This window comes from Salvelinus fontinalis, chromosome 27 (genome assembly GCF_029448725.1).
Source record: "Salvelinus fontinalis isolate EN_2023a chromosome 27, ASM2944872v1, whole genome shotgun sequence".
Taxonomy (NCBI): domain Eukaryota; kingdom Metazoa; phylum Chordata; class Actinopteri; order Salmoniformes; family Salmonidae; genus Salvelinus; species Salvelinus fontinalis.
The window spans coordinates 5,503,408-5,515,808 of record NC_074691.1 but is presented as its reverse complement, the minus strand read 5'-3'; the positions used below and the strand labels follow the sequence as shown (position 1 = coordinate 5,515,808).

The 12,401-nt window shown below is 38.0% G+C and overlaps 1 non-coding gene across 1 annotated transcript; it reads right to left on the bottom strand.

Annotated features, from left to right (window-relative positions):
• Window positions 1-3,399: 3,399 nt before the first annotated feature.
• LOC129825726 (U1 spliceosomal RNA) lies at window positions 3,400-3,563 on the bottom strand. The gene has a single exon (XR_008754927.1). It is a non-coding gene; the product is annotated as a U1 spliceosomal RNA (small nuclear RNA).
• Between the last annotated feature and the right edge of the window lie 8,838 nt (window positions 3,564-12,401).

The following is a 12,401-nucleotide window of genomic DNA, read 5'->3' as shown; positions in this document are numbered from 1 at the left end:
AAAAGGATTCAACTGAATCTAAGATGTCAACAAAATCATTTACCTTTACACCTTTTTCATTTTCTAATTCTACAATATAACTCTTAAATTTCTTTCATTTTTCAAGCCCCAGAAAAAAGCAAGTACATTTCTCTCCCTCCAAGGCGTACTGTGCCTTACTCCTAACAATAGCCCCTAAACATTTCTTTTTTTCATAAAACCCTAGCTCTGCATGGATTTTCAAATAGTTCACAACATCATAGTCTGGATCAGCATCAGCCTTTTCAAGTTCATGTAACATCCTATTTCTAAGCATTTTTTCTTTCTGCTTATCTAAACGGTTACGATTTTTAGAGTACCTAATACTCCTGTTTTTTACTTTAACTTTCACTTCCTCCCACCATAAACACACATTCTCTTTTAACAGTACATTAGACATTTCATCCTCGATACATTCAACAATTTCCTTTATATAACTTTCTTCCTTTAACAGACTGGCATTTAAACACCAGACACCTCCCCCCCTCATCTCCACAGCAAAACCTATTTGAAATGACATTACTGCATGATCACTGTATGCTGTAAAATTATATGTCATCTTCTGAACCTGCTGTACCACATCTACCTTTGCTAAACATAAATCAATTCTACTTTGTTTTAGTTCATTTAACACCACCTGCCTTCTCGAAAACTCTTCTATTTACATTTTCAGCCCTCCATATATCTACAAGATTTTCCTCATTCATTAATTCCCGTAAAGCATTTCTAGACGAATCATGTCTGAAACTATCACATCTCGAGACATCCATTCTAGTACACTTCACGTTAAAATCTCCTACTAGTATACAGTTCTCTGAACACAGTGTTCTTAGGTTATTAAACATATCTCTCCTTTCCCCTTCAATATTCGAAGCATAAACATTAATTAGACGAAAAATGACATTTTGCACTTCAAACTCAATAACAATAATTCTTCCCTGATTATCTGCATATACCTACTTGACATTTTTAACCACATCATTTTTTACCAAAATAGCCACTCCACATGTTTTATCACTTCCGTGACTACAAAAAATGAGCTCAGACCATTTGCTCTTAATCTCCAGCATTTTGGCGTCCGTCCAATTAGTCTCTTGAAAACACCACATGTCCGTTTCAACAGACACCAAAACCTGCTCCAATTTGTTCATATTTCTTAAACTGTTGCCATTTAGTGATGCAACTCTAATCATTGTTAATATATGCAGAAATATAGCCAAAAACAAACATGTCATTTCAAAATAGACTTTTTCTTTTTTCCAGATCCCGTCACCTCCTTAGCTTTCACTAATGCTCTCTTATTTCTAGCAAACCGCTGAAAATCCTCAATATCTATTTCTTCGTCTGACTCCTGACTTGTAAGGGGAGCAACATCCAAGCCTTTTGTAAAACATTCTTTAACAGTGCCATCAACTCCAGTGGACCCAGCCCTCTCCTTGGTTTCATTTTCACACAGGTTTAAAGCTGGTTCAGGCACCTGAGAAGCACCTTGCACCATCTCTAACTGTGTATCCAATTCACCAATCATGTGCTGCTGCTCCACCTTGTCAGCAGCAGAGACCAAGACTGCGTCTCGAGTACTGCCAGAAGGCATTACATACTCTCCAAGCATATCTATAGTTGTCTCTGGAATCACCTGCGACACACTTTCCATATCAGTCTCTTCCTCCCCCTCCATAGTCTCACTCCTCTCAACCTCTTCTTCAGTAATGAGGTCCAGTGTTTGCAGAAATAAGACATCCTTTTCCTTCTTACATTTACATCTGTCCTTAGGTCTGTCACACCTTCTACACATATCACCGATGTTCGAACATTCTCTGGCATAATGTCCTTGTTCACCACATTTATGACATACAAATTCTGGACATTCTTTGAGTATGTGTCCCGGTTGAATACATAGTCTACATACCTTAACTTGGTTATCGTGGATCACTCGGAAATATTCAAATCCTTCTACAGTATTGAATTTGGTTGAGTAAGGTAATGATTGCACACTGTCCGTAAACTTCACCTTACAAAATCTCGTCCCGTCCACAATGTCCGTTCCTGGCCACATCCTCCTCTTGATTGGTGTTGTTGCGTTCACATTCCATCCTTGTAATTTGTCATGTATTTCCTCATCCGTAATATATGCCGGCAGGTTCAAAAAGGACACCACAAGTTCATCATTTCCCAGTTCTTTCGCCATTATTTGACAGCTCTTTATTTTTAGCCCGTCTAGTAGTCTTTCTTTTCCTTTCGCGTGTGACATGGTTATTTCGTACTTATTTCTGTCCTTCATTCTGCATCCCAATATCATTCCACATACTTCTTTTATTCCTCTCAGCAATTCCATCGTTATTTTTTCTTCTCCAATAACTTCCACGTTCACCGTCAATTCTTTCTCATATTTTCTTCTCCTCAAATCTTCATTCAACGCTCTTTTTTCTCCGTTGTCCATTCTCATTGTTGTTGTTATTCTTGATGTCGAAGCCATTGTATGCGTCCAATTATTTTACTTAGAATCCCCCAAACAGCTCACGCCGTTGGGGGATAAAAACGCAAATATTTACAAAGAAAATAAGCTACACTCCCCACACAAACTTCCAAACTTAAAGTATATAAACCAGCAAAACCAAAAACGATTTTCTCTCTACAAACAATCAAACACCTGCTGCTCACTCACTTCCTGAAACTTCCAAAAAGGGGCGTATTCAGGCTGGTATGGCCGTAAGCGAAGGAACAACTCTTGGTACACCATATAGAGTCAAAGTGAGTCTGATAAACAGACATTGCATTTTCACCAATTAGATAAGCAGCTTGAACTTTGGGTCACTCAAAAAGGGGAAGAAATTACATATACTGTAGCCATCACTTTTTAGCACAGATAGTTGGATGAAATACAAACAAACCTTGCTAACATTTCAAAGCGAGGGCACATATTTCAGGCTTGTGGGAAAAAACGGACAAATACAATGACTTCTGACAAATACATCATTAGCAACAATTCCCCATGCAGCTAGCCTACTAGCCAGAATAAATACACAAAAGCTCTGAATGTTGAAAACCTATTGCATTGTTCTGGGCTAAGGAGGAGCGCATGTATGGACAATTTCATATTGTAAGCGTATGACACATCATGACTGGGGGTGGGGTTAGAGCGGCTTTTCAACTATCTCTTGATTGAAGTACCAGCGTGGCATAAATACCATCATGCATTTCGCAACATGATGTTTCCACAAAATGCCAACAATGTTTGGCTATAAACAAATGTTTCCACCTTTTGATTAGTCCACCTATCGATTGGTCCACAAAATCTCTTTGAAAACTGACTTCAAAGATCTCCATAAGCACAGTCAGATGACTAAAGTCAATCTCAAGGTTTATCATCAAACAAGACATCAGGGGAGAGCGCGAACGCAGTCCCCCACTACCATAAATTATGCAATCGAGATCTCCACATTTGGGAAATTCGCAGGGGTCAGCACAGCCAGAGTGCAACGGATGAGCCTCGCCCTGGGTGAACCGCCTTCTTGATCACAGTAGCTCCCTTGCCAGGTAAGTACGCCTTATACATGTCGGTGGAGGTTAAGTCTCTCCAGTGCCAACATTTTCGTCTAACGGTAACCACTTTGTGTTCTGATAATATCACATCACTTCGACCTGCGTGAAATGCCGTTTAGGAATGCACTTGCAGACAGAGTGGTGAAAAAGTTGTTTATTTTGTTTACTAGATTATATCAGTGAACCACTAGATTCCCATCATGCAACACTGTAGAAAAAATCACCAATGACTTTTTAATATCTTAATTAATCTGTCTGATATCACAAATGTATGCGATATGACGAAATACAATCACATTCAGACACACACACACAGACAAATGCATGAAACCAATTGATTTATTATCGATAACATCTCACATTCTCTTCCACCATGGAAAACACAGGGCCATCAGACATCAGTCCAGTTCCTCTCCTCACCAGCATTAATTCCTCTGATCATTTGAACAGGGCGAGGGAGCACAAAGCACACACAAGCTGCATTCAGTAACAATATTCTTATTTGTCTTATAAATAAAAGGCAGTTGCTCCCTGACAACACAAGGAACTTTGATCGTATTAAAAGGGCAGGGGAGACTAGCCCATATAAGCTGAATTTAGTCAATTCAGCATCAAACGCTTACTACAAGGCAGTGTTGCTGATTAAATAATGCAAGAGCACACTCTAGTGGACAAAATGCTTACAGCACCTGGTATTCCCAGGCAGTCTCCCATCCAAGTACTAACCAGGCCCGACCCTGCTTAGCTTCCGAGATCAGACGAGATCGGGTGTATTTTTTTTAAAATCTTTTATTATGAAAAACACATATTTACAACATTCAATCAATAATAAAAATGGATGAACAATTCATCCTTTTACAAAATCAAAAAATCAAAAATAAATAAAATAAAACCTATTAAAAAACACAATCATCCACTAAATCAACTTAATAATGAAATACAAGTTTCCCATTTGACAGAATTTCAATAAAAGTACTCCCCCACACAAACAATTTTTCAAAATTTCCTCCACCGTATATTATCTCTATATCTCTCTCTAATATGCTCCTAAAAAAACCTTCCAAACTCACAATTTTCCCTTCATAATGACCTAAATTCCTTCTTAATCTTATCGCATATCTAGCATGACTTATTACAAAATTCACCAAATTAATATTTAAAACTTTACTTTTCCCATTTAAACCAAAAAGAAACAACCTCCTCCACTCCACCCCAGTAAAAATCTCTTCTCCCCAATGTTTTACTAAAAGCCCTTTTAAAAACTCATAAATCTTTCAACCTACTACATTCAATAAAAAAGTGCATCAAATTTTCCACCCCCGTACCACAAATATCACATTCTCTTTTAATATCCCTATTTATTTGATGCAAAACCACATTTGTAAAAATCCTATTATGTTTCAATTTAAAATCATTGTCTTCACATTCTATAAAATTATATTTTACATTTACATTCTTCCATATTGATTTTACATCCATGTTTAGAAACACCCTAGACCACACTTTCTCCGCAGCAGGACTTTTTATCTCTTTTAAAATACATTTTCTATAAACCATTTTAACTTTTAGACCTGATAAATCATGTTTCTCCCCATTACTTTCATAATATAAAACTGGTAAAGCCCTAGATCTTTTAACCACCTCTTTGTTTATTAAAATCACCCACTCCCCGGGAATACATCCTAATATTTTCTTGTACATATTCTCCACAGTAGTTTTACTTATTTCTTCATCTACTTCAACCATTTACATTACATTTTACATTTAAGTCATTTAGCAGACGCTCTTATCCAGAGCGACTTACAAATTGGTGCATTCACCTTATGACATCCAGTGGAACAGCCACTTTACAACAGTGCATCTAAATCTTTTAAGGGGGGGGGGGGGGGGTCAACCACATTGTCATATATAGCCTGAAATGGAAGAAACCCAGGAATTACCTCATATGCTATGTCACCTATCTGCCTCATCCCAGCCCTCATAAAATATTTACAAAACGACATCATATTATTGCACTTCATCTTTGGATTTAAAAATATCGGCTGATTTAAAATATTTTCTAAAATGGTACATTCATAATAAATATTTGGTAAAAACCGCCCCCAAGCCTCAAACACTTCTCTGTAAAACAAAGGTATATTACCTAACATTTCCTTCTTCATACTCATCAATAAACCATTGTCCCCCATCCTCCCAACCTCCTGCAAATACTCTTTAAAAAACCTTTTCCACCCATAATCCAATTCACCAAATAAATATTTACGTACCATTTTTACTCTAATTGCTGTTTTCCTTACACTTAAATCTACCAACTTCAAACCCCCCTCCTCATAACCTGCAATCAAAGTTTTAAAAGCTATTCTCACCCCCTTCCCTTCCCATAAAAAAACAACTACAATTTTATTCATTTCAGATAAAACCCATTCTGGCATATCCAAAACATTCATTACATAAATAAATATTGACATCAACAATGAATTTATGACAATTACTTTCCCTTTTAATTTCAAAGACCTCCCCCTCCACATATTTACCACCTTTCTAACTTGATTTATTACACCACTCCATGTCAAATTCCTAGCTTCCATTTCTTTCACCCCTAAAAACACTCCTAATACCTTAAAATAATCTTTAACCACTTTAAAAGGAAAATTCCCCTCATTAATCTTCCCAATATACATTACTACTGACTTCTCCATGTTAACCTTTGCACCCGATGCTTGTCCATATACTTTAAAACACTCCATCACCCTTTTTACACTTCCCTCATCTCTAACTGTTATAGTGGTATCATCTGCGTATTGATGTATCAAACTAAAACCTCCTTGCGGAGTCTCTACACAATTTATAAGATTATCTCTTTTAAGAAATGCTGCTAAAGGTTCTACCGATAAAACGAATAATAAAGCTGATAAAGGACAGCCCTGTCTCACAGATCTCTCAAGAATAAAAGAATCGGTTAAAACCCCATTACATTTCACCCTACTTTTTGCCTTCTTATATAATAATTTTATCCATCCTATTATTCTATTACCAAAACCATATTTATCCATTACCCTAAACATAAAATCATGTTCCACCCTATCAAAAGCTTTATTTAAATCTATGCTTAAAACAATTCCCCCCATCTTATCATGATTCATTTTATTTATCACATCTCTAATTGTATTAATTGTATCCGCAATATCTCTACCAGGCACACTATAATTCTGTGTAGGTGCTATAATATCATTTAAAACTTGCTTCATTCTATTTGCCAGTACCTTAGCTAAAATCTTATAATCCGAATTTAATAAACTAATTGGCCTATAATTCTCCAGTTTTAATTTACTCCCCTTATTTTTATATAAAATCGTTATCAGCCCTGTCACCATAGATTCAGAAATACTATCATTATCCTCCATATATTGATAAACTTCCAATAAAATAGGTGCTAAAAAACTGGCATATTTTATAAAACTCTGCAATTATTCCATCTACTCCTGGACTCTTATTTACTTGTAAACCCTTAATCGCATCTTTAACTTCATTCAATGTTATCTTCCCATCACACATTTGTTTATCCTCTACCTTAATTTGCACATCCACACTATCCAATATCTCCTTTACACACCCCACATCCACCTCCCCTTTCTTAAATAAATCCTTATAAAAATTCTGCACTGTTTCTAAAACCTCTACATAATCATTGACAACTTCACCCTTTATATTTTCGATCTCTCTAATATATGTTCTCCTCTGTTTATTCTTCTCTAAACCAAGAAAAAATGAAGTACATTTCTCCCCCTCCAAAACATACTTTGCCTTACTTCTTATAATTGCACCCTTACACTTATCTATTTCATATTTAGTCAATTGTGCTTTTAATTCCAAAAACTTTCCTATATTATAATTAGGTTCACTGTCACACTTCCTCATTTCTTTATCCAATTTAGCTATCAACTCATTTTCTTCTCTTTTCATCCTACCTCTCTTTTTCCTTGCATATCCTATACTAAAAACTTTTATTTTTTCCTTAACCTTATCCCACCATAAACACTTATCATTCTCTTTCTGCTTATCCTCCATTTCACATGCTATCAAAGATTTAAGTTGTTTCCCATATTCCTCATCTCCCAAATCCCCTGCATTCATACACCATATTCCACCCCCTGTTCTTTCCTTATCTAATCCCACTGAAAATGTTAAACCTGCATGATCACTAAAAGTTGTAAAAACATACTTAATATCTTTCATAAAATTCCTTAAACCTTCTTTTACTAAAACCAGATCTATCCTCGTTTGTTTTAAATCCCCTAAAACCACCTGCCTTCTAGAAAATTCTCTTTTTTCTGGATTTTCCTCTCTCCATATATCAATCATTCCTTTTTCTAACATCATCTTCTTTAAAACCCCCCTAGATACATCATATCTAAAAATAGCTCCTCTTGTCATATCCAGTCTATCCATTTTAACATTAAAATCTCCAACTACAATACAGTTTCCCTCACACCATTTCCCTATTTCTAAAAATAAATTTTTGCGCTCTATTTCAGTATTAGGCGCATAAATATTTATAATTCTAAAAACCATACTCATATATTCAAAATCTACAATTAAAATCCTCCCATTATTATCATTATATATCTGTTTCACATTATCCACCACATCCTTCCTCAATAAAATAGCAACCCCACTTGAATTCCCTCTGCCATTGTTTACATAAATAAAATCCCTCCATATTTTTTTTACTTCTAAAACACATACATTATCCCAGTGTGTCTCTTGAATACATAAAATATCTGAATTCTTCATTTTTACTATTCTATTAAATTTTCCCATTGTCCTCAAACCATTTGCATTTAATGACAATATATTAACCATTCTAATAAATAAAAATAAAAAATATATATATAATTTCATTATCCTCTACCTGTTATCCAGTTTCATTTCCTCTTCCACCCTTTCTCTCCCCCTCTTCCCGCCGCTTTCCTCTTCCTGTATCCTTCCCTTGTTCTTTCAATCTTTTGTCCATCATCCGTATCCGATATATCCTCCAAGTCCATGTTTTCTAGCCAACTCACCCCCTTGACATCCACATCCGTTGTGCTCCCCGTATTCATCTCCGTTTCTTGTATAGTCGTTGTGCTCCCCGTGCTCATCGCCGTCTCTGGTATTGTCATCAACTCCATAACCCCCTCCATTTCTTCACCCCCCGAGCTACTTGTTAGTGCTGTGCTTTCCCCCAAACCCTGTGAGTCCCCCGTGCTCCCCCCCAGTCCACTCCCCCCCTCCTCCTGAAAACTCCCTCTTCTTATTTCTGAGTCCATACTGCTCCCAATTTCATTTATCTTCTGGTCCTTCTTCCTTCTTCCTTCCTCCGTCTCTCCACCTTCCACCACGTCCTCTCCTCCATCTTCTTCTCCTTTTTGCGACAAAACACCTGCTTCCTCGTATAATGTTTGACTCCCCTCTTCAGCCCTAACCTCTCCACAGTTGCACTCCGCCAATCTCTTTCTGCATCTACCACAAAAATTCCTTTCCTTCTCTCCATCACATTCTCTCGCATAGTGTCCTTGATTGCCACACTTAAAGCACTTAAATTCCGGGCAGTCTTTAACTATATGCCCTGGTTGAATACACATACGACACACTCTGACCTGTTTGTCATGAATGACTCTGAAATATTCTGCTCCCTCCAACGTCTCAATTCTTGTAGAATAAGGTAATGATGTCACTTTTCCTGTGAACTTGACCTTGCAGAAACGTGTCCCGTCAACCACCTCCGTTCCTGGCCAAACTCTCCTCCTTATCTCCGAGACAGCCTCCACTCCCCAGCTACTCAGCGTGCCCAGTATCACACCATCTTCTACATATACTGGGAGATTCATGAACGACACCACCACTTCCTTCACATTAATATCTCTCGCCAGTATCTTGTTGTCCTTAATCCGTATTCCATCCATTAGCCGTTCTTTTCCTTTTTCATTCCTCATCGTAACTTCATACTTCTTTTCTCCTTTCATTCGGCATCCCACCACCTCTCCACACACCTCCTTAATTGCTCGCAGTAGTTCCATTGTCGTCACTTTGTCTTCTCCTTCCAACTCAATTGCCACTGTGTATTCTTTTCCATATTTCATTCCTTCTTTATCTTCATTTTTCTTCCGTTGCGCATTTTCGTTGTCCTTGTCCATTCCGTTAGTCGTTTCCATGTTGTCCGTCATAGCAATTTAAAAAAAAATGAATCCGGAAAAAAAAACTCTCCCCCAAGCAGCAAAACTGCAAGGGGGTAAGATTAACCAAACTTAAAAGTTTTCAAATGCAAGAACAAAAAAAATATATATATATTTCAAAAACCAATTCATTAACAAAAATAGTTCTCGAGCAAACACTCTCCAGCAAACACTTACTCACAGCTCAAACACTCGCACCTGTCGTCACTTCTCCAATCAGGAAATGCGCATTCAGGTAGGTAAGGCCGTAAGCGAAGGAACAACTCTTGGTACACCATATAGAGTCAAAGTGAGTCTGATAAATAGACATTGCATTTTCACCAATTAGATAAGCAGCTTGAACTTTGGGTCACTCAAAAAGGGGAAGAAATTACATATACTGTAGCCATCACTTTTTAGCTCACACGTTCACACATCAGATGACAGTCTTATAACATGTTGTACAATACATTTATGTTTTGTTCGAAAATGTGCATATTTGAGGTATAAATCATAGTTTTACATTGCAGCCACCATCACAAACAGCACCAAAGCAGCCAGAATAATTACAGAGAGCAATGTGAAATACATAAATACTCATCATAAAACATTTATGAAAAATACATGGTGTACAGCAAATGAAAGATAAACATCTTGTGAATCCAGCCAATATTTCCGATTTTTTTAAGTGTTTTACAGCGAAAACACAATATAGAATTATATTAGCTTACCACAATAGCCAAACACACAAACACATTTATTCACCGCAAAGGTAGCTTTCGCAAAAACCAGCAATAGATATAAAATTAATCACTAACCTTTGGACAACTTCATCAGATGACAGTCTTATAACATCATGTTATACAATACATTTATGTTTTGTTCGAAAATGTGCATATTTAGAGCTGCAAATCGTGGTTATACATTGTGAATACGTAGCAACATTTCCCCAGAATGTCCGGAGATATTTTGGACACTCACCTAATCTGACCAAAGAACTCATCATAAACTTTACATAAAAATACTTGTTGTATGGAAAATGAAAGATACACTGGTTCTTAATGCAACCGCTGTGTTAGATTTTTAAAAATAACTTTACCACAACATACAGCTTGGGTTACTGTGAGACAGCGCTCACCAACACGGCGGAGAATAGGCATCAACATATTACACAGAAATACGAAATAACATCATAAATGTTGCCTTACTTTTGCTGAGCTTCCATCAGAATGTTGTACAAGGAGTCCTATTTCCAGAATAAATCAATGTTTGGTTTTAGAATGTCCATTTCTTCTGTCGAATTCGCGCCACAATGCTAGCCAAGGTGGCTAACATTCCCATCCTCTCTTGGCGCAAAGAACGGAAAACTCCAAAAGTCCCAATAAACGTTGAATAAACTGATAAAACTCGGTTGAAAAAACCTACTTTATGATGTTATTATCATATGTATCAAATAAAATCAGAGCCGGAGATATTCGCCGTGTATACCGAACGCTTTTCAGAAGACAATGTCGAGGTCCCTCGCGCGCCGTCGAAGACAAAGAAAATACCAGACCTGTCACTCCAAAAGCTCTTGTTCGGCCTCAGATCAAGCTAGACACCCCATTCCACCTTCCACTGCCTGTTGACATCTAGTGGAAGGCGTATGAAGTGCATACATATCGATAAATAAAAGCCAGTTGAATAGGCAGGCCCTGAAACAGAGCCTCGTTTTCAGATTTTTCACTTCCTGTATGGAAGTTTTCTGCCAAATGAGTTTTAGAAACTTGAGAGTGTTTTCTATCCAATAGTAATAATAATATGCATATTGTATGATCTAGAACAGAGTACGAGGCCGTTTCATTTGGGCACGATTTTTTCCAAAGTGAAAACAGCGCCCCAGTATTGACAAGAAGTATTAAGTGACCAAAAGCCCTGTCCGCCTCAGCCGACCACTGCAGACCTACCGGGCCCCCCTTCAGCAGTAAGGTAATGGGAGCCGCTACCTGACCAAAACCCCGGATAAACCTCCGGTAGTAATTGTCAAACCCTAGACATCGCTGCACCTCCTTTACCGTGGTGGGAGTCGGCCAATTACGCACGGCTGAAATGCGGTCACTTTCCATCTCCACCCCTGAGATGGAAATGCGGTATCCTAGGAAGGAGACGGACTGCTGGAAGAACAGGCATTTCTCAGCCTTGCCATACAGGTCATGCTCCAACAGTCCAGCAGCCTGCACACCAGGGACACATGCTCGGCGCGTGCAGCGGAGTATATCAGAATGTCATCAATATACACCACTACACCTGCCCGTGCAGGTCCCTGAAAATCTTGTCTACAAAGGTTTGGAAGACTGATGGAGCATTCATCAACCCGTACGGCATGACGAGGTACTCATAATGCCCTGAGGTAGTACTGAACTCCGTCTTCCACTCGTCTCCCTCCCGGAAACGCACCAGGTTGTAAGCGCTCCTGAGATCTAGTTTGGTGAAGAAGCGCGCCCCGTGCATTGACTCAATCGCTGTGGCTATGAGAGGTAGCGGGTAACTGTACTTCACAGTGATCTGGTTTAGGGCTCGATAGTCAATACACGGGCGCAGACTTCCCTCCTTCTTCACAAAAAATAAACTTGAGGGGACAAATGTTTCCATATCCGCCGTCTCTGC